Source organism: Heloderma suspectum, chromosome 1, assembly GCF_057233095.1.
Source record: "Heloderma suspectum isolate Gila_16-S chromosome 1, 16-S_ref, whole genome shotgun sequence".
Lineage (NCBI taxonomy): Eukaryota > Metazoa > Chordata > Lepidosauria > Squamata > Helodermatidae > Heloderma > Heloderma suspectum.
This window is the reverse complement of record NC_139458.1, coordinates 188,257,087-188,280,546: the sequence shown is the minus strand read 5'-3', so window position 1 is coordinate 188,280,546 and position 23,460 is coordinate 188,257,087. Positions and strand designations below refer to the sequence as shown.

Here is a 23,460-nt window from a genome sequence, read left to right as displayed (position 1 = left end):
GTCTCTTGACCTTCCACCAACTGGCCAAGACATTTTTGTTCTGGCAGGCATTAAGAGCATCTCTACGCCGGCCTACAATCCTGCATTTAAAATGGAGCTTTCTGCCTCCATTTTAAATGCAGAATCACAACGGACTCCCTTTATATGCACTTCCTTCCCCCTTCCCCCTCCTCCTCCCCCTTATTGGAGTCTTCCATATCTTTCATTGGTCCAGCTCCTCTTGTGCTTTTCCTTTTTCACGGAGGGAACTCAAGTGGAACAGAAGCAGGGTAATTTGATAGCTCATTCTCTCCGATCTATTTAAAAATGGTATAAAGGTCATTTAGTGCGGGAGACACCCTGCATCATCTAAAGGGCCCGCAAACTTCTGTGAGTAAGCAATCTCAAAAGCAGGATAAAAGCTCTGTGTGAAGGAGCCCTTAGCCTCTTGTATTACGTAGTTTTAACAGGTGGATACCCTGTGTTTTCGGTTTTGATGTGCTGTTCCTCTTTGATTTTTAAGGATTTATGTTATTTGTTTTTATGTGTTGGGGGGGCAGATGTGTTTTAATTTTTGTGTCTCTGAGTGTTGTGACTGCAATAGAATGGTGAAGTTTTTCATTTTATAAATGAAATAATAAAACTTCATTATTGAAACATCCTTGGAGCATAATGTGCTGTGTATGCCTACATTAATTCTTTGTTACTTGAGGTCCATCCAGCTCTCTCTCAGATCTTGTATCACCATTATGACCTTGCTTCTTCCTTTCAGACCTTCTCTGGAGGTCTGATCAATACCTGCTGCTTCTCCATTCTTCAGATGATGGATAGCTTTGGTAACTCTTTAATCTTTATTGGTCTTCAATCAAATTCTTCATGGTGACCTTCGGGTTCGGATTCCTATCGGTTGCTCTGGAAAATTTCCTTTTTTTAAGAAATAAGGACCATCTAAGGAAAATGTTTGTTTGTTTGTTTTGATCTCCAATATTTCAAATTTGCAAAGTGTCCTTTATATTTAGTTTTCTAGGCACTGACACTAAAATTGTTGTTGACACGATTAAAACAAACAAACAAACAAACAAACATTGAATTTAAGTTCTCCAGTGTTCATATCCTTTGTTCTATCTGCTGTACTGCATCTGTACTGTTCTAGTAAGCCCTTAGTAAACTTTATATGCATAAGAAAGTAGCATATATCATTTTTCCTTATTAAATATTTTATTGTTCATGCCAAGTTATCGGTGGTTTGATTCATATATGTTTAGATATGATTGAGAATGGCATGACATCCTATACTATCTAAAACACTAGGATAGTTTAATAATATGATGAATAATCTTTTCTGTCAATGCAAAGGGTGATCCTTTACTTGTGTGGCAGTGGAAAGTTTTGGATAAGAAAGTCTGAATTACTGGGGCAGGTCAGAGGGCCCTGTCTCCTTACTTTTTGTGCTAGCTCCTTAGATAGTGTTTTTAGGGGGAAATTAGATGTGGCGTTAAATGCAAATACAGTAGCTGGCAATGGAGAATTTCCTCCCATTAGGTTCAGAGAGATTTTTTATGTTAGGACTGTGGGGGAAGGAGGTGTTAAACTCCCCCTCCCAGCCTGTTGTTATCCCAATAATTCTGTCTGTCTGTCTGTCTCTCTCTCTCTCTCTCTCCCTCACACACACACACGACTGCTATTTTCATTGTTTAAAAAATGTGCATTTTAAAATGTGAAGATACTTTTAACATCATGACTGTTTTGGCCCTAAGATATCCAGGGTGGGAGGAGTATGCATAATATACCTAAAATTAGAGAAGTTAGAGTTGGGGTTGATGGGATTCGTTAAGCCACCCCTACCTTTCCCCCATGATTTGAGCACTGTGATAAAGCGTCAGGAGTGCTGAGGCAGTGACAGGATGGTGCTAGCTTTCTGTGACTCCTGAGGAAATGGTTTAAAACAGCCTGGGTATATTGATACTTCATCAGCCAAAGCACGTGGATTTAAAATAATGTCACTATTATCGGCTTCAAATGATAGAGAGGATGTGAAGTGGCTAAGGACGTATTGTATCCAAAGTTAAGCATTTTTAATCCCTGCTTGGCAACTGGGTGATTTTGGGCCAGTCTCTGACTCTCAGCCTTACCTACCTCACAGGGTTGCTGGAAGGATGAAATGGAGAGGAGGAGAATCAAGTACACAGTCTTGGGTTCCTTGCAAGAGGAAAAAAGGCAGAATATAAATGTAGTAATGAAATAATAATAATAATAATAATAATAATTATTATAATACATTCCCATGGATTTCAATAAGAGAAATGTATTTATTTATTTATTTTATGCCACCTAATAGCTGAAGCTTTCTGGGCCATTCACAGCAATTAAAACTATAAAATTGTTGTTGTTGTTTATTTGGTCAGTCGCTTCCGACTCTTCGTGACTTCATGGACCAGCCCATGCCAGAGCTTCCTGTCAGCCGTCGCCACCCCCAGCTCCCCCAAGGTTGAGCCCGTCACCTCCAGAATATCATCCATCCACTTTGCCCTTGGTCGGCCCCTCTTCCTTTGGCCTTCCACTTTCCCTAGCATCAGCATCTTCTCCAGGGTATCCTGTCTTCTCATGATGTGGCCAAAGTACTTCAGTTTTGCCTTTACGATCATTCCCTCAAGTGAGCAGTCTGGCTTTATTTCCTGGAGGATGGACTGGTTTGATCTTCTTGCAGTCCAAGGCACTCTCAGAATTTTCCTCCAGCACCACAGTTCAAAAGCATCTATCTTCCTTCGCTCAGCCTTCCTTATGGTCCAGCTCTCGCAGCCATAGTTACTACAGGGAATACCATTACTTGAACTATGCGGACCTTTGTTGTCAGTGTGATGTCTCTGCTCTTAACTATTTTATCAAGATTTGTCATTGCTCTCCTCCCAAGAAGTAAACGTCTTCTGATTTCCTGGCTGCAGTCAGCTCCTGCAGTAATATTTGCACCTAGAAAGACAAAGTCTGTCACTGCCTCCACGTTTTCTCCCTGTATTTGCCAGTTATCAATCAAGCTAGTTGTCATAAGCTTGGTTTTTTTGAGGTTTAACTGCAACCCAGCTTTTGCACTTTCTTCTTTCACCTTCATCATGAGGTTCCTCAGCTCCTCCTCGCTTTCAGCCATCAAAGTGGTATCATCTGCATATCTGTGACTGTTAATGTTTCTTCCAGCGATTTTAACTCCAGCCTTGGATTCATCAAGCCCAGCACGTCGCATGATGTGTTCTGCATACAGGTTGAATAGGTAGGGTGAGAGTATACAACCCTGCCGTTCTCCTTTCCCAATCTTAAACCAGCCCGTTGTTCCGTTGTCTGTTCTTATCGTTGCTACTTGGTCGTTACACAGATTCCTTAGGAGGCAGACAAGATGACTTGTCTGGCATTCGGCCTCACCGTGATCCGTGGCGGAATTCTCTGCCATCCCTACTCATATCTAACTGATCTGTGGGTCTTCCCTATTCAACATGATAAAATACAATATAAAAGTTTAAAACTACACTATATTATCATTTTCATTTTTATTTTGAACATTTATATAATGTTTCCAAGTGTTCAAAACATTTTATAACATCCATTATCTAGTTGTAACCCACAACAACCCTGTCAGGTGAGTCAGCATTATTATTCCCCATGTGGCAGATGTGGGAGAGGAGGCTGCTGAGAGCGGCTTGCCTAAGGCTACCTAATAAGTTCATGGCAGAAGCAAAAGTCAAGCAGAGGGCTTCGTGGTGCAGTTATAGCCACTATGCTGCACCAGCTCTCTAATGCTTGCATTAAGGCTGCTGTTGAAATCAGTGTGACTTCAAAGCGTTTAACTTTGGCTGGATTGTGCCCTAAGTTTCGAGCATGTTGTTAACTATAAGGTCACAGAGAGTTCTGCTGGTCTACTGCAGACTGAACAGTGAGACTACGGAATGGATTGTAAGTGCACAGTTGGGAATGGGAATGTGTTGGACTGACTGATTTAAGGAAGCACATTTTAAAGTTTTACTTGGAGTACCAACTAATTAATTATGTGAATGGTGCTATTAGTCTTCTGACATTAATTTGAAGCCTAGTTAATTATTGAAGGCTCTCTCACGGGAAGAGTGTTCTTCTTCTTCCCAGGTTGTGTTATGCTTCTCCCCAGTGGGTTTCACCCTGAGAGCGAGAGCAAGGACATTTCCAGCCCTGGTGAATTGCACTGCCATTGACTGGTTCCATGCCTGGCCACTGGTGACTCTCCAATTGGTTAGCACCAGCTTCATTAACAAGATAGATTTGCTTGACGTAAGTACAATTTGTTTTGCTCTTGTAGCTTGTTGCATTTTGAAATGACCTGTTCTGCAAAACTATTGTCAACACGGAAGCACATATAGATCTCTCGTTCACAACAGTAACTCATTTGGTTCTCACAGCTGTTACAAAATCATGTTTTTCTGTTGTATCTCTGAACATTACTTTACTGGAAACAGTTATCTATCTATCCATCCATCCATCCATCCATCCATCAACAGATAGATAGATAGACTCTCATGTTTTCTTTTCCAGACAACAGCAACTCCAAAAAACTAATATGAAGTCAATTAAAAACAATATAGTAAAAAAAGAACAAGCCAAAATAAAGATTAAAGCAACATTTTAAAGACAAAAGCAAAAGCGACATTCAGTTTGTTATGCGAAAGCCTGGTGAAATGTTTCTGCGAGGTGTCAAAGCGCCATCCATGTCCAGGTCAGCCAGAACTCACAGGGCAAATAATTCCAAGGTCCCATAATGCCCAGCTTCCCAGAGTCTCACAAAGGACTTGTCCAACAGAAACTGAGCCTCCAACAGTTGTGGGGCAAATATAGTATTTCATCTGCTTTATGCCTCTATAATACAACCTTGCGTAGAGATGGATCTCCAAGCCATACTCAGCTTCTATCACAAAAATTATACATGCTCCTTTCAGCATGCCAAGGGACTTTGTCTGAAAGTACACTATTTGTGTTCTGGCCTCAACACCCAGGCAGCTGAACTCACTCCAAAACCACTTTTGTACAACTCAAATCTTCTTTATTTAACTCAACATAAACAATAAACAACTAATAAATATAGGATCAATACTTAATAGTAGAAGGGTGAGATCAGATGGCTGGGCAGATGAGATGAAGTGGAGGTGATAAGAAGTGGATTGGAGAGATGAAGTGGATTGGAGAAGTGAAAAGACAATGCTAAACCAGGCCTTCAGGCTGCAATCCAAAGCAGCAGCAGAAAACAAGGCCTGAGGGAGGTTTCTTCCCAAGTGAGGAAGAACTGGTGCAAACCAGACAGAAACTCTTCTTAGGGAGGATGACTCAGTGCATGACATCGAGGCCTGATCAGTTGCTAACAGATACAGGGTAAAGTAGAGCAACTGTAAATGCAAAGCCTAGGGGGCAACATAACAAAATAACATAATGACCAATTGGGGAAGAACAATTTTCATGATATGAATTAACAAGGCAGTTGTAGTCATAGTGGTTGTAGTGGGTTGGCTACTGATGGATCTCCAAAGAATAGGAAAGGATCGCCCCCAAAAGGGCATATCGCATAGCATTTGCATTGGCTAATGTACATGTATAGATGCAAATTTAGAAACCATCACTATAATTTAAATAGAAATGCATGAAGGTGGGAAATCCATCTCATCATAGTAGGGAAGACTGTGACGAGGTGACCTGTGTGGCTCCTGCTCGGTGGGCTGGCCTCCTGGTGCTGACTGTTGATGGGCAACTTCAAGGCCCCTTCAAGGCTCTCCCTTCTCTTATGGTTCTGTATCTTTTAACCAATAAAGGGTTGTCCTCTTATGTCATGCTTGAGATGGCAGTCCAATTTACCATGTTCCAGCTGCCCCTACCACCACCACCACCACCACCGAAAGGAACCAAAATGGAGTTCTGTGGCTTTCAGCAGTTATGAGAAATAATAGGGAATTGGAAGCTAGTAAGCTCTGGGGTATGGTGGTAGAATGTTACCATTCAGACTAGTTACGCACAAAATTTGGGGCCTCTGAGCATTCTCCAGCACAGCATGATCTCAACTAGAATCAAATTGTTATTATTTTGTAAGTAAGGCAAAAGCAGGCTGTTGCCTAATGACAATATTAAACTACAAAAATCTTTCACGCCACCTAGGTCTAACCTAATGAATTTGCTTCCCACATAAAAAGCAAAATGGCAGTTTCTCCTCATCAAATGCAATTCCCCATCCCTAAGGGAAAAGTTTACTGATTTCTAGTACCATATTTTTCAGTAGCATTAACATCCTGAAAATATAGCAATTACCCTTAAATTATAGAGTTAAATATTGTGTCACAGTTATAGAGAAAATGGGATTGTTACGTACTACGATACGAATTTTTTTTTGCTTCGTAAAAGGTACATTTCCAGGTTTTCAGAGTGGAGGACAGGAAGGCCTGGCGTGCTATGGTCCATGAGGTCACGAAGAGTCGGACACGACTTAACGACTGAACAACAAAGGTTTCTTTTGTCAACAAGCTACCATTTCAGCTAAATTAAGTAATAGTTTTCATGCTGTATTTTGTACAGAGATTGTACATACGTAATACAGAATCCTTCAAAAAAGTTTTTTTAATTTAGAGCAGACTTTCTTATCTGCATGTCAATCTAATACAAACCATGACAAACAATAATATAATGAGTATTATGTCAGCCTCTTCTTTTGCACTTAATTTCTAGTTACTTAGTTTCGCTAACTCCTTTCAATTATCTGCACGTTTGCAAATAACAACAACAACAACAACAAGGGGCTTGAAATGTATTCAGAATGCTTAGGGTATTTCCATACTAGATAAAAAGATGGAACTTGGTAAACACCCAACCTAAGTGTTCTGTATGGAGTATTTGTATTGAAAGATTGTATATAAACGTTTGGACTGACTGACTGACTGACTGACTGACTGAATAAGAGAGTATGATACCAGAAAAAGTTTGAAAGGGAGACATATATTCCTTAAAATATGGAACACAATATCCCTGTTCAGGCATTTGCCTAAATGCCTGGAGACAAAAACTATATAGAGGGTCAGGGCAATGTCCCGTATGTATCAGTCCCTGACCTTGCCATGTTGAACGGGCAAGTCTGAAGACATGTTCAAGGTCCCCTATCTTGCCATGTTGAATGGCCATTGCATGTCTGAAGGCATGTTCTACTCATGCTCACTTGAACATGAGTAGAATTCTCTGAATGACTGGTGACTCTGATATGTGAACACTAGTAGAACGTGCTTTCAGACCTTGTTGCTCAATGCGGCAAAGTTGTGGATGGAGGGACAGGGCCAGCAGGTTGCACAGAGACATTGGGGCCAGAGTCAGTGTGCATGACCCCATCCCTTCTGCAGAGTTTTAGCCCTCATACGTGCAGATGAATTCCTGGACAGGGCTACTGTGCATTTTTCAGTAGCATTAACATCCTGAATACAGAGCAATTACCCTTAAATTATAGTGCTAAATATTGTGTCACAGTTATAGAGAAAATGATATGGTTACGTAATACTGCAAGAATTTTTTTGCCTCATAAAAGCTACATTCTCAGTCTCAGCAAGGCTTTGTTTGTCGACAAACTACCATTTCAACTAAATTAAGTCATACTTTTCATGCTGTATTTTATACAAAGGAATTGCACAGAATCCTTCAAAAAGATTTTTTAAAAGAAATTAGAGCACACTTTCTTATCAGATCCTGGCTTATTATCCTAGTCTGTTAACTGACCTTAAGCTGGAGTTCGCCTGTTTGGATATAATAAGGAACTCTGGCTTAATGCATGACTGTAGGAGGGGAGGGATGGAGCAGAGGGGAGGGTCAAGGGAGGAGCCTGCGGCCATGGCACATATCCACAGCTTCATAAACCATAGGTTATGAAGGCATGTCTGAATGTGGATGTTCTGTGCAAGACACCAGGATCATCATTTACCATGATTCATACTGGATTTACTTTGTGTTCCTTTAGTTCTTATATATTCAGCAAATGTTGTGTCTTGATTTTTCTTCCCATTAGTTATCTCCAAAATGTGTTACAGTTTTTACCATTGCATAAGATACCAGATATATATTGGACATAGTAATGACATTATGTTAGGCCCGCCTTCCCCAACTTAGCATCCTCCAGGTATGTTGGACCGCAACTCCCAGCATTCCCAGCCAGCACATCTGGATGGCGCCAGGTTGAGGAAGGCTGTGTTAGGCAATGTTTAATTATATATTTTTAATGGTGTTTCCCCCTTGAACAGTTATATCCTCCTTTTTATTGTAATGACTGGTGATGGCCTTTGGCTAAGCAGTAAGGATTTGAGGATTAACATGCATATCAGATCAGATAAAGTATGAAAAAAAAATCTGTTTTCCCCTCTTTGCAGATTTTTTTCTCTGCCAAATGTTCCACAATAAATGTAGACAAAAAATTGTGAGAATGGCATTTTCTGTCAAGAGCTCATGAAAAGGAAATATTCCTATCTTGTCTTTCCATAAAAATGTACTGAAGGAAACAAAATAAAAATAAAATAAATATATCAAAAATTAGCAATTTACAGTCAAACTAAAAGCACACAGGATTGTATCTAATGGTGGCTTTACCTTAGCAGAAAGTCCTTTCACTCACACAAGTCAGGACATTATTCCAATCTCCTTTACCTACTTCAGCCTTCCGCACCATATCCTGTTCTTTTCCAGAGGTTCCCCCAAACCTTCATGAATAGGTTTTCAGGGTCACAGGAGCTTTAAATAGGTGGGTGGGTGATTGGCAAAATTTGAGTACAAACAGAGGTGCTTTCTACTAAGACTAAGTCACCGCTGGATACAACCCAGTAATAATAATGGTCAATATAACCCAATCAATATAAAAATGGCAGCGGCATTAAAAAAAGAAAGAAAAGAAACTTAAAACAAATCAGTGAAGGAGGTAAGTCCCTAGCAGCTCCCAAAAAGGCGAGCAGCGATGGAGCCTGGTGAACATCCATGTCTCAACACCACCAGAGTTAAGGCCCCAGGGGTAGGTGGACCCAGAGCAGTGCCTCAATAGATGATCTCAAAGGTTAGGCAGATTATGTGGATGGAGATGATTCTTAAGATATTCTTGTCTCAGACCATTTATGTCTTTAAAGGTCAGAATCAGCAAAGAAATCGATAACCAGTGCAGTCGGTATAATATCAGAGTCCTTTGTCTGATGCTAATGTGGGTAGATACTCATGTGTACAGGAAGGCATGTTACTTAACAGAAAAAGAATAGCCTTGGTGTCGTGTCTAGGGCTGCTTACATTACAGTGTACATGCATATTTCAGTTTTAAGTACAGTATTGTAATAGTATTGTAATACATTGCATTTTTCTGCATTACAAAAATAAATAATAAAATTTCCCCCTGCTCTTCAGTACTATACATTTGTATTATGAATACCAATGAATTATATAGAAATCTATAATGCAGCAAAGAATTGGTTGAATTTTGCATTCTGTTTCTCCCCCACTCTCCACTCCTGAGCAGTCCAAGGAAGACAAACATTTTATTCCACAATAAGCAAGTTTGGTGGTTTTGTTGTTGTTTTAAAGACATTTGAAAAAGAAGAAATGAAAGTAAATTTGAATCAACTTCTGAGAGGATTTTCTTCTCTTCCCCTGCTGGGCAACTAAATAAAAGCAAAAAAAGTCTTATTCCAAAGCAACAAAAAAAAGTATTTGGATTATTATTTTTAGACAAAAACTATTTGGATTTTTAAAAACAGAATGGGACGTGGGCAAGAAGGAATGTGGTAAAACAAAATCAATCCAAAACCACTGAAAAGGTGTACACAGAGTACAAAACCCTTTTGCTGCTCTGGCAAGGCACAAACATATGAGAGGTACTGTAAGTGAGGAAGGGCTCCCTTCAAACTGCATCCATTTTACTTCAGTTCAGTAGTAGAGATGAACAGCAACAGTGTGCGTGGTGCCACACCTTTCTTGAGCATATAAATATCTGTTGATATCGTGAGACTACAGGTCATTAATGCGCAACTGTGATGAAAGATGCAATACTGGCTAGATTTTCCCAGATTGTTTCTGTACTAGGGACCAAGCTGCTAACGGAACCAATTAACGGAACTAAGTACCAATTCTGTACTGCAATTCTGCAGTAGGGACCAAGCAGCTAACGGAACTCAATAGCCACAATAGCAAGCCCCGCATATATTGACAAATCCTTGGCAAATGCCTGAGAGAGAACACTGAGCAACATGAAATATCTGGTTGGTGGACAGGCACCACTACGAACTGGGGCAGACTGGCACTGGTGCCTGTGATTTCCTTGAGCCCCTCAGGCACAGAGGTTTGTTTCACACATATAGCTATCAGGGGAAGAAGTTTTTAACTGTTCTTCTATCCACTTAACTCATTTTAGCTATTCTGTAACCATCTAGGTGGTGTTGCCTAGACTCAAAAGTCTAGGTGTTGTCTTTTTGAGAGAAAACAAGGTGAACAGAAAGACAGCCGCACTGACAGCTAGATAAAATAATCTTAGATAAAAGAGTCCTTGACAGAAACTTTTAACTGTGTATATGCATGTGAGTACACAAATGCGCATGCGTTTAATCTCTTTTCCTGCCCAAAGGTGTGTTTGTTCATTTATTACATTTTTATGCCCCTTAATAGCTGGACCTCTCAGGGTGGTTGGCAAAAGTTAAATCCATGAAGCAGGGGTCCCCAGCCTTTTTGGACCTGTGGGGACATTTGGGAATTTACGAAATTGCTGTGGGCACCACCACAAAGTGCCTAATCAGTGGATTGCCACTTTGGTGTCTACCTGTCTCAACTATGGATCTTAGGTTGTGTCTTATTCAGCAAAACCATTTGTTTCATGTCTATTGGACTCCACAACATCTCTTTAATAAGGGATTGTCTAATTCAGCTAATTGCTGGTGGTGTGATGACTCTTTTAAACATACATTTTGACAATGTCCAGTAGTTGCTTTGGGGGGCAGGATTATTACACAGATAAATTTTGTACTAGAACAGACTTTAATATTCACTGATGTACATGCTCTTTTAAATTATTTACCTGCTTCATGGAAATTAACAAATGTTCAGCATACATGGATAAATGCAATAAATAAATAAATAAATATTGTGGTTTTAATGTTCTATATATTTTAAATTGTTTTATTGTGTGCCGTTTGGTTTTAATTTTTGTGAACCGCCCAGAGAGCTTCGGCTATTGGGCGGTATAGAAATGAAATAAATAAATAAATAAATAAGATGAATACAATAATTTCATTTGAACAGACATGTCCTTTCCTACAATTCAACAGCTTCCTTCCCTTTACAAATTGTTTTGCCCTTGTCTGCAGGACCCCGCACTAACAGAAAACATTCTTCTTAACTCCTGTCAAACTCAATAGCCAGGCAAGTGGTCCATTGCTTTTGCCTCAGTTTCAGCCTTAACTGGGCAACGTTCACTTACAGCGCAATCTTGTACAAACTTTCTCCCAAGTAAACGTGTATAGGATCGCAGCTTGAAATAGCACAATGTAAACTAACTGTTTTGTGCTGGTTTTATGCCACTTGACAACAGATGTCCCAATTCCTTTTGAAGCTGTGGCAAGAGTTCTACTTAGGATACATTTAACTTATGGTTAAAGTACTGGGAGTTTTTTAAATGTTTAACTTATAGTGTATATTAGTAGGAAACTAAGTTGAGCAGAACCCATTAATGTCACAGTGATCGGTTACCAATGGAAATAAATAATTCATGATAAAGGGAATTAGTCTAATTAGCAGGCAGTTTGAGTCCTTTGATAAAACCCAGCTCTAATTCCGTGAAGGGCAGGAAATGCTGTCATCAGTCAGCCCTGAAAAGATTAGCATCTATTATGAATGAGGTTAGACACCCTCGTGAAGTCATGTGTGTCCTGGAGACAAACTTAATATGTTCCAGAATAGGACACAGTTTGTCTCACCAACACATCATGAGTCCTACTGGGCTATTGTATGTAATAACAAGTAAAAGATCAGTGCACTCTCCTATCATTCTCCCCCTGTCCATCAACCTGACAACTGTGCAAATACATTTTCCATGCAAAGCAGGGAATGTGCTTGGAATGCTTGTAAGGTTGCAGGAGGTGTTGGAGGAAATGTGTCTCCGGATTTCAAGACCTGAAAGACAAACACACGTTGAATGCATCCAAATAGCACATGTTTGAGCTGAAGGATTTCAAAGTGCAGATGGCAAGTTTGATTTGTCTAAAGTATATTTCATAGTATAATGTTCTTCATATTTCTAACATACCCTTCCTTTAAAGAGCTTGTGTATGCATTTTTTCCCATTTATTCTCACAACGACCCTATGTACTACTTGGATGCATGGATCAGCAGGTAATTTATTCTCTGGTCTTACAGCTTGAAGCACTTACAGCCAGCTCATAGTCACATTGTGGAAGTGGTGTTATAAGAATATCCATGATCCTGATACATTTATAACTTTTCCATTTCCTAAGAGGATGGGTTAACCAGTATCCAAACATACGGAAAGTCAGGTCAGTACAGGGAGAACATTTCTTTTGTGTGCATCCCAGCTCATTTGACATCACTGGAAGTTTTCCTAGTGATTTGAAAAACTTGGAAGTTATATACTTAGAATTCCTTATGTTTAAGGGTTTTACCCTAAACAGCAGGCTAAAATACTTTTAAATAAAATAAAATAAAGTTCTCACACTTTAATTTTTTTGTTATCTGAATTCAGGATAGCTGCAGCAGCCTCATATCCGAAACTTACATGCTGATAATGCGACATCAGCTGTGTTTCCCTTTTTACTTATGAGCTTTTTTCAAATTGCATGTTTCTATCTTCCAGTCTGATACACTAATGAAAAAAAAACAGTCTTTTGAGTTATTGTATTGCCTGTCTTTGTTGCAGGAAATTTATTTCTCCTTTTAGTTATGCTAATTTTTAGTAGACAACAAAGACTTTTTTTTGGTATTTCATCTCCCCCCACCCCCGAAATAATTAACATACTAGAAATGTACTCGGCACTATAGATACTGAGTAGGAGATTATATTCAGACGTCTGAACAGCACTTAACAGGCTAACAATTGTTACTAAGAAATCCTTCTATTTAAAAGTAGGTTTTAAAAGGTAACAACAATAAGTTGTTAATAATATTTTGGATTATATGCATTGATTTAAAGCATTAAAATAAAGCAGATGAGATTAGTACAGTCAGCTCAAGAACTGATATGAATGGGAACAGATTAATCTAGAATAAGAATATGTGACAACCTTTGGAGACATTCCATTTTGCGATCAATGGTGGAGATGTCATGAGCATTCAAGGAGACACGTTCGCATACGCGAAAACCGCTTTTAAAATGCTCATGCATAGGATCAGGATAAATGCAGCCCTCCTTGCTTAGGACCAAGAATCTGTTTGTTCTCATCTTCCATACTGCCTCCGCCTTCCTCTTCTGCTGTCTGAAAAGAAAGCCTTCCTCTTCTTCCTACCTTTGCCATGAAGAAGAAAAGGCAGAAGCAGTAGCAGCTGTAGGTGGTCCCAGTCTCCAGCAGAGTTCCCACTTGGGGAATGGAACTAGAACTACCAAACCTAGCATTCCCCATGAAAAAGTGCCACTCTGTGTGCTATCCTCACCAAGGAGAAGGCCTCCAGGAGTCTTCTCTGTGGGAACAACAAATGTAGCATTACTTTCCTGCTGTGTCTGATGGGACGGTCCTCTGGCAGGAAAAGACCTCAGTTGCTGACATCACTGCATTTTCCTTTTCCTGCCCAAAGTTGAGTGTATCTAGCCCAGTATTGCCTACAGTATTGTCTACTGTCTCTCCAAGATTTCAGCCCTATGTGAAGATGTTGGGCATTGAATCTAGGATCTTCTACATGCAAAACATGTGTTTTACAACTGAGCTACAGCCCTTCCCTACAGCCCTCCCCAAAGACAGTGGCGGCTACTGAGACATGAGAATGGGCATTTCTCAAGACCCTGCAAGGGCTTTATGTTTCTTGGAAGACAGGCAGAACCTTGATTCCTTCGAGGGCAAACACAGAGGTGCTTGCATATCCCTAATCTTCAGCAGCAGAAGATTCAGTTGCCAATTTGAATTTCAACAGGTCACAATTGTGTGACGGTTAATTTTATATTAGCAGTCTGCCCCTTAAGTAAAGACTTGCACATGTTTCACTCCTAGTCTCGCTGCTTCATGGGTTCTGTAGTTTTAAGGCTGCACAAACAGGAATTCTTGTGTTAGCATGTTTGGGTCATGAGACCAAAAATGGCTCAGCTGCCCTAACAAGAATTAAGTGTTGAAGGAATACAAATGCAGTAGAGTAGTTTAGTGGCAAAGCCAGAAGTGCAGGGTCCCTTCATGACAGTCACAGCCATGCCCCCTTCTAAGATTGTACAACCCTGTAAGATATACAGCCTTCAACTGGGATCCAAAAACAGTGCAGCTGAGAGTAAGGCAGGGGTATTTCAATTGGACGTCTGAGGAAAAAATGCAGGGGTGTTAACATCTTTTTCACTCACTCACTCACTCACTCACTCAAACACAAACATTTTAGGTTTTCAAAATATGATACTCTTTGGAAGTTTCACCCTCTCAACTGAGCCCTCATGGACAGATCCCTTCTCATTTAAACAGCTCCCCTTTGCACACTCCCTTAGCGCCCCAACAATACCCGTCAGCCTTCCCCAAGCTACTTCATTATATCTTCCCCCTCCCCCTCGAACAGAAACATCCACACATACACACATACTGTTAATTACTGAGGTGAATTGGGTGGAAGTGTATAGAAAAGAGTTTAGTGTGTATAAAAAAGTGGCGTGAGCCCATGAATATGGCCCATAAAAGGCTAGACACTTATGGCGCACACCGTTCATACATTTTGAAGTGTATAAACATCTGCCTGGGTTTTTAAAAAGGGGAAGTTTAACGCCTTTACTCTGTGGGTCTGTTTCTTCTTTCTATCTGATTAGGTACCAACCAGCCCTTGGCCGTAAAAACCAGTCAGGAACTGAACCAAGCTATAGGTGGTTATTACTTCAGGATACAAAATCAAATTAATAAGTAAACCTTTGCTGTGTGCAGAGCATTTCAAAAAAGAGCCTGTTGGCTCCCAAGGATGAACACATGAAGAAATTCCATAGACAAGCCTTTATACTTGTCCAGTTGAGGCCAGTTGAGGAGAAGAGGGGCTAGACACCTTACAGCTGTCCCCTCTTCTGGTTCTTCCCCCAACCTGATGGTTCCTGGCAGCCTTACCAGTCTGCCCTCGGGTCTGGTGGTGCTGCTGCTGAATTCCAGGTCGGCCCAAAATAAGACCTCCCTCATCCATGATTTGATTGTGGATGAGGGGGCTGACCTGGCATGTATTACTGAGACCTGGGTGGGGGAACTGGGAGGGGTCACTCTCTCCCAGCTGTGCCCTCCTGGGTACTCAGTGCAGCACCAACACCGACTTGAGGGTCGGGGAGGGGGGGTTGCCGTGGTCTATAGGAATTCAATCTCCCTCTCCAGGCTTCCTGCTCATTCAAGTGCAGATCTTGAGTGTCTGTACCTTGTGTTGGGTACCCAGGACAGATTAGGGATTCTGTTGGTGTACCGCCCACCCCTCTGCCCATCAGACTCCCTGCCTGAGCTGACGGAGGTGGTCTCGGACTTGGTGTTGAGGACCCCCAGGATGATGGTCCTGGGGGATCTCAACTTCCATGCCGAGGCCGCTGTATCCGGGGCGGCTCAGGACTTCATGGCCACCATGACAACCATGGGGCTGTCCCAACATGTCATTGGCCCAACGCATATAAAAGGACACACGCTTGATCTGGTTTTCTCGACTGGGCAGGAGGATGGTGATCTGAAAGTAGAGGAATTAACATCTGTCCCTTTGTCATGGTCAGATCACTTCCTGCTGAGGTTTAGACTTCTGGCGGCCTTTCCCCTCTGCAAGGGTGGGGGACCTATTAAAATGGTCCGCCCCCGGAGATTAATGGATTCCGTTGGATTCCAGAGGGCTCTGGGGGATTTTCCTGCTGGTATGGCTGGTGCTCCTGTTGAAGCCCAGGTCGCTCTGTGGAATGCAGAGATGACTCGGGCGGTTGACACGATCGCACCCAAGCGCCCTCTCCCTCTGAGCAGAGCCCGGCCAGCTCCTTGGTATACACCTGAGCTGAGGGCAATGAAGCAAGAGGGGAGACGGCTAGAACGCAGGTGGAGGAAAACTTGTGCTGAGTCTGACCGAACACAGGTAAGAGCCCACTATCGAGCCTACTCTGTGGCGGTGAGGGTGGCAAAGAGGCAGTTCTTTTCCACCAGCATTGCATCTTCTCAGTGTCGCCCGGTGGAGCTTTTCCGAGTGGTTCGCGGCCTGTTACATTCTGGGCCAGGGAGAGAGATGGTGGAACCCTCGGTAGCACGCTGTGACGGGTTTGCGCGGCACTTTGAGGATAAAGTCGCTCAGATTCGTCATGAATTGGACACCACGATTAATGCAGTTCCATTGGTAGAGGCGTTCAGAGCACCGTCTGGTCCAGTTTTATTGGATGAGTTTCAGTTACTGAGGCCTGAGGATGCGGACAAGGTGCTTGGCCAAGTCCGATCGACCACTTGTGTGCTTGACCCTTGCCCTTCATGGCTTATTAAATCAAACAAGGAGGGGTTGTCCAGCTGGGTCCAGGAGGTTGTAAATTCCTCCTTGAGAGAGGGAGTGGTGCCTGCCGCTTTAAAAGAGGCAGTAATTAGACCACTCCTGAAAAAGCCTAACCTGGACCCAGAGGATGTTAACAATTATAGGCCAGTGGCCAACATCCCCTTCCTGGGCAAGGTGCTTGAGCGGGTGGTTGTAGGACAGCTCCAGGCACTCTTGAATGAAACGGATTATCTAGATCCATTTCAATCGGGCTTCAGGCCTGGTTTTGGAATGGAAACTGCCTTGGTCGCCCTGTGGGATGACCTCTGCCGGGAGAGGGACAGGGGGAGTGCGACCCTGTTGATTCTCCTGGACCTCTCAGCGGCTTTCGATACCATCGACCATGGTATCCTTCTGGATAGGTTGTCTGGGTTGGGAGTTGGAGGCACTGCACTACAGTGGTTCCGCTCCTACTTGGATGGCCGATTCCAGAAGGTGGTGCTGGGGGATTATTGCTCTGTGCCATGGCAATTGTGCCATGAGGTTCCACAGGGCTCTATTCTATCCCCCATGCTGTTTAACATCTACATGAAACCGCTGGGGGAGGTTATCCGGAGGTGTGGGCTGAGGTGCCATCAATATACACATGACACCCAGCTCTACCTCTCTTTCTCATCAAAACCAGGTGAGGCAGTGGCTGTTCTGAACCAGTGCCTCGGCACGGTAATGGACTGGATGAGGGCCAATAAACTGAAACTCAATCCAGACAAGACGGAGGTACTGTTAGTGGGTGGTTCGTCTGCCCGGCTAGGTGATATTCAACCTGTTCTGGAGGGGGTTGCACTCCCCCTAAAGGATCAGGTTCGTAGTTTGGGGGTGCTCTTGGATCCAGAACTGTCACTTGAGGCACAGGTGAACTCAGTGGCACGGAGCACTTTTTATCAGCTTAGGCTGGTATACCAACTACGCCCTTATCTGGACAGAGATAGCCTAGCTACAGTTATCCATGCTCTGATAACTTCTCGTCTGGATTACTGCAATGCGTTATACGTGGGGCTGCCTTTGAAAACGGTCCGGAAACTTCAGCTGGTCCAAAATAGGGCAGCAAGATTGTTAACAGGGACTGGCCTGCGAGCTCATATTACGCCAGTACTTTTCCAGCTGCACTGGCTGCAGGTCCATTTCCGGGCCCGATTCAAAGTGCTGGTGTTAACATTCAAAGCCCTTAACGGCTTGGGGCCAGGTTACCTGAAGGATCGCCTCCTCCCATATGTGCCTGCCCGGACCTTAAGATCATCATCATCAGCCCTTCTCCGTGAGCCCCTGCCAAAGGAAGTGAGGCGGGTGGCTACTAGGAGGAGGGCTTTTTCTGTTGTGGCACCCCGGCTCTGGAATGAGCTCCCTAGTGAGGTTCGCCTGGCGCCTACATTGTACTCCTTTCGGCGCCAGGTGAAGACCTTTTTATTTTCCCAGGCATTTTAGCTTTCTAAATTTTTATCTTTGTTGTTTTAAATCTATATTTTAAACTCCTGTACTGCTGCTAGGTTTTATTGTGGTTGTATTGTTATATTGTGGTTTTAATGTTCTATATATTTTAAATTGTTTTATTGTGTGTTGTTTGGTTTTAGTTTTTGTGAACCGCCCAGAGAGCTTCGGCTATTGGGCGGTATAGAAATAAATAAATAAATAAATAAATAAATAAATACTTAGTTTCCAGGTTTTGAATGGGATCCCTTCTGAACAGCATAAATGTCCAAAGTGTAATACATAGGACAGCATCCAACTGTATCATTCCGTTAGTGCAAATGCAACCTGTTGTGTAACCGCTTGTGTCTTCCGCCTGTGCCACCAGTTGTGCAACCGGTTGTGCAATTGCTTGCACAATCAGTTTCACAAGGGCAATGGGCAACTGCTTGTGCAACAGGAAGATTTGGCAGAGCTCCGCAAGCGCGACTTGAGTTTGCAGAAGGACACTGTTGGATACTGGCCATAGCATGTAACCTTCAGTTCATTCAATATTTGACCCACTTCTCATGTGAACTTCTCCCTCTCCTTGCTAATGCAGATATCTAGCCAAGTCCCAGAGACTAGGGCCACCATGTGTTGGTGCCTGCTTGTATGTGGCTGATCTCCTACCAACCACAGCAGCATTCCCTAATGTGGCATGGCCTGTGGGCCATGTAATCTTTGGGCCTTGGTATGTCTAGATGTGCTGGATCTGAGATGGAATCAGCAGAGCACCCCACAGCACTGAATGTAGCAGCAGAATTGTGGATCTAGCCACTGGAGGCGTGTGACGCCAGTGTCAGTGGGGCTATGGATCCACTCTGGGTTTCAGTCAGAACCAGTCAAAACTGTAAAAAAGCTATCCAAGGTACTGTACCTATTTGGGGCTGGGTGGGTTCAGCACCTTGGATTGTTCCTTTAGAGTCCTGATTGGTTCTGATTGAAACCCAGGGCGGATTCACAGCCCCACTGACATCAGAGCCACCAGCCTCCACTGGATCCAGCCCCATGCTTTTTGTCTTAACATAAGAAGACCCAGGCTAGATCAGCCCATCTAGTCCAGCTAGGAGGGCCAGGTGCCCTGCTTTAAAGAGGACAGCCCTCTATTTGAAGAGCTATCAGGGGACAGTCCTCTGTTTCAAGGTAACTGCTGACTGATGGGCTGCCCAGTCCAAGTCTGGTTTAAAGTCAACAAATCATCAGAAGGGAGAGCCCGTCAAGAGTCAGCACCTGGACAGCAGAGCGAGCAGGCACACAGGTCACCTCATCAGCCTTTCTCAGTATAGTGAAATGCATTATATTTGTATTTAAATTATAGTAATCAATCTAAATTGGCATTGATACATATAAATTAGCATATGCAAAATGTTATGCAAATTGGTTCATACATTTTTGTCCTCTTCTTTGGTGGCGCGTTTCCTCTTCTTGCCTATTTGTAAGCGGCACCTTAAGTTTACGCAGTGGCCAACCAGATGCCCGTGGGAAGCCCATAAGCAGGCCATGACTGGAACAGCACCCTGCCACTTGTGCTGCCCAGCAGCTGTCATACATCTTGATTAATTGCTCTGGAACTAGTTCTGTATTGACAATTGCTAATGTAATTTAGAATCCTGCATTACTGAAAACCATGCACCTCCTTACAACTATTTAACCACCTGACTGGGCATATAAAAAGGAGTGGTTAATATGCAATACCCCGGTGGCCCAAAAGTAGGTATACAGTTGTTTAGAATGATGATGGGAGGGGGAGAGAATGTGTGAGTAGAAGATGTGTGGGTGGAGTCAGAATGACAGTTGGGAAGAGTGAGTGACAGGGAGTGACAGTTAAATCAGTTAAGTGTCAAGAGTGAGGGGAGTGAGGCCCTTAAGTAGGTATACTTAACATAGGTATATGTTTAGTTTTTTTAGTTATTTTTTTTACTGATATTGTGAATGATGGCAGCAAACTTGAGACAACAACAAAGAAACTGGATTCTAAAGCAGTACTGGAAGACTGAAAATGCTGAGCGGGTGCGCACAGCATGGCAAGAAGCATCTGACACTCCTCCACCAGCACGTCTGACAATTTATCGTCTTAGAGATAAATTTGAAGCAACAGGTGCAGTGGCTAATACACCAAAATCTGGACATCCTAGGATGTCTATGACAGAGGAAAATGATATGAGAGTCACTCTGACATTTGTGAACAGTCCGAAAAAGTCCACACAACGTGTGTCTAAGCAGCTATCCATACCCTGAACATCCTTGCAACGCTTAATGCGTAAATTGAAATTGAAGCCGTACTGTCCAAGACTGTTACATGGTCTTCTGGAGAATGACCCAGACCATCGGTTGCAATTCTGTGAGATGATGCATAACCAAATCTCTAACAAACCAGACCTTCTTGATAAGATCATCTGGTCATATGAGGCTTCTTTCAAGTTGTCAAGCCACATGAACAAGCATAACCGTTTGTATTGGGCAGATGAAAATCCTCATTTGATTATCACATCTCAACTGAAGCATTTATGGACATTGATGCAGACTGGAATTTGTGTCATACTGTGTGTCACAGTGTTCTGGACAGGTTTGAGGAATGTTGCAATGTTGATGGAATACATTTTGAGCACTTACAAGATTAAACAGTGTTAAACAAATGTAAATTTAATAAACAATGTAATAAAATGCAAATAAACTATACTGTATACCTACTTTTGGGCCACTCTGTATATTGTCTTGCATAGGCCCTCATGTTTAATTCGACTTAATTTACTTTCTGGATAAGACTCCATATATTTTTTGCAAAAAATTATACCCTTGGGGAAACTCCTAAACAAAGTTTCCCCACAACCAGTTTGATGAAATGGGCATAGGTTGTAATTACTGGTTTAAAGTCAAAATTCTATAGTCTCCTTTATGGGCTGGCACATACAGAACTTCTGAACATATCCGAGGACAAACTTTCAGGCTGTTTCCACCTTCAGTGCTGCTGAGGCATTGCTTTTCTGTAATTAGCTGGACATGGGATCGAAAAGCTTAAGGACACAATCCTATGGCTGCTGTATGGCGTCTAGACGGCCATAGGATTGGTTGGTTTCTGGGATCCTACCTCAGAGCCTGCGCTGCAAGGTTGGTTCCCAGAGAAGTTGGTTCCCAAAGTTGGTTCCCAAGGAAGGGGCCTCCTTGCCCCTTCCCTCGCCACCTCATAGGTGGTGCGTATCATCTCCACACTCCACGCTCATAAGAGCAGCACAGAGCAGGGCGAAAGGGAGTGGAGCAGGGGTGGAGCAGGGTGTGGAGAAGTGCCAGAACGACACTTCCTATGTGTTGCCCAGCCTCCCACCCCGCGCCCTGATGTCCTGCAGCTAGACAGCCCAAATCGGCTGTCTAGCCACAAATGCAGAGCAGCTGGAGCACAGAGGAGACAATCCATGCTCCTCCCACTGTGCATTGGATAGGCAGTCGCCTCTGAGTTCGGAGGGGGGTGCCCATCCCCATAGGATTGCTCCCTAACATAGCTTGATATTACCCAGCACAATGCTTCACAGTGTTCAAGATCCTTGTGTAATGTTTACTCACAAGTAGGTCCTGTTTAGCAGTTGTCCTTTCAAATGTTCATTAAAAGCTTTCTGTTTGCAAGTCCTGCCCCCTTTATTCCGTCCTGTTTGTTGTGGCTGGTGGAATGGTTATAAATAGCCATTTTATTGCCTTTTGAATAGCTTCTCTTTATTGCCCCAATATCAGTTTCTGTTCCTGCAGGGTGTGGGAATTACTAGCATTGTTTTTCTTTTAATTTTCATTGCAAAATAGCATTATTCAAGGAACAATTAACAGGCTACTCCTCATTAATTTTCCAGCCATGATCAACAAGAAGCAATAAAACAGGCAGGTCCTACAAACAGGAAACTTTTCATTGAAGGCACAGGAGTGATGAAAAAAATCTCAGTAGCACTTAGCCTGTCCACAGTAGACAGGCTAATGCTGCAATTCAGTTTCATTGCGCGCACACACACATACAATAATCAGAAATCAGGTTTGAAAATAATAGACACACAGAAACATTGGACTGCAACAATTTGACATTGATGTGGTCTGGATTCTCTGTAAAAATTGAATAAAGGATGACTATTCCAGAGAAAATTACTAGTGTAGAAGCAACATAAGACTCAGTATCTCTTTGTGGCCTGTGAATAAATATCTTGCATAGCTAGAGTGGCCTTTTCTGGTTGCAACAGCATTTGATTTTGACTGAGTAATTACAGTCACATTGTGACCTTCCCTTGTGCTATAATCTGTATGAATGCAAATTGTATTTCATTAAGCACTAATATTTTGAAGCTAAAAAACCTCCCTCCTCCTAGCAGTGTACTGTGTCTTCGCTCCATGACTGAACTGATATTTTGCTCCTGGACAGGTCTGCTAAATGACAACACCTTTTGAATAATTCCACCTTCAAACCAGTACCTTGCTTTGATGTATTACAATGATAGACTGAAGTGTTCATGCAATACATCACCATACTCAGCAGTTGCTTGACTCCCAAGGATTGAGAGACTGAGCCAGCTGTTTTTCTTATGAATTCCTATAATGCATCAGCAGACTGTGATCACCAGCAAAGCCAAATTAACAGAAGTCAGAAAAGAATGAACCCTAAGATTCTGTTTCCACATAATTTATTTTATTTTGCTTTATTTTAGAAAATCCACATCTTCTGACCCCCAAAGGACCCCAAAGATGGCTTTCAGACTCAAACAGAAAATTACGATAAAATTAATGAGATAAAAACAAATATAATACATCCATTATATCCTTAAGCAGCAGCAGCAAAGGGGCATTAAAAACAAGGTTCATTTAAAAAATACATTGCCACAGCAATATAATGCAAGGCCAGATTAGTTGTATTTTTAGGAATTTGGTTTAACCATTGCATGTACAAGGATGAACCCAACATTGGAATACACAGGCCTTTAAGCAGACTATGGCCCAGTTCACGCAATCACAGGGTGGTTAACAAGCCACAGAAGTTTGCTAACCACCCTGCGCATGCTGGCTGATTTACACAATTACCCTCTTCGGGTGTGGCTTCTTGTGTTGTCTGAACAAGGCAAGGGTGGCTTGTTGCGGTAATTAACAAAGCACCCAGAACCTATGGCCTGTTTTAGGGTTGTGGGGTGATTTGTTAACCACCTCAACAAGCCCCATGCTGGGGGCTTTAATCAGCAACCTTGCGCCTGTGGACACTGCAACCCACCATGGCTAAAAAGCTAATAAGCCATGGTAAAAAGGTAAAGGTATCCCCAACCAGTCGTGTCCGACTCTAGGGTGTGGTGCTCATCTCCATTTCTAAGCCGAAGAGCC

The 23,460-nt window shown here is 42.5% G+C and overlaps 1 pseudogene; it reads left to right on the top strand.

The window, feature by feature from the left end:
• LOC146358527 (dynein axonemal heavy chain 11-like) overlaps nt 1-23,460 on the top strand; it is a 320,580-nt pseudogene that overhangs the window by 177,444 nt on the left and 119,676 nt on the right.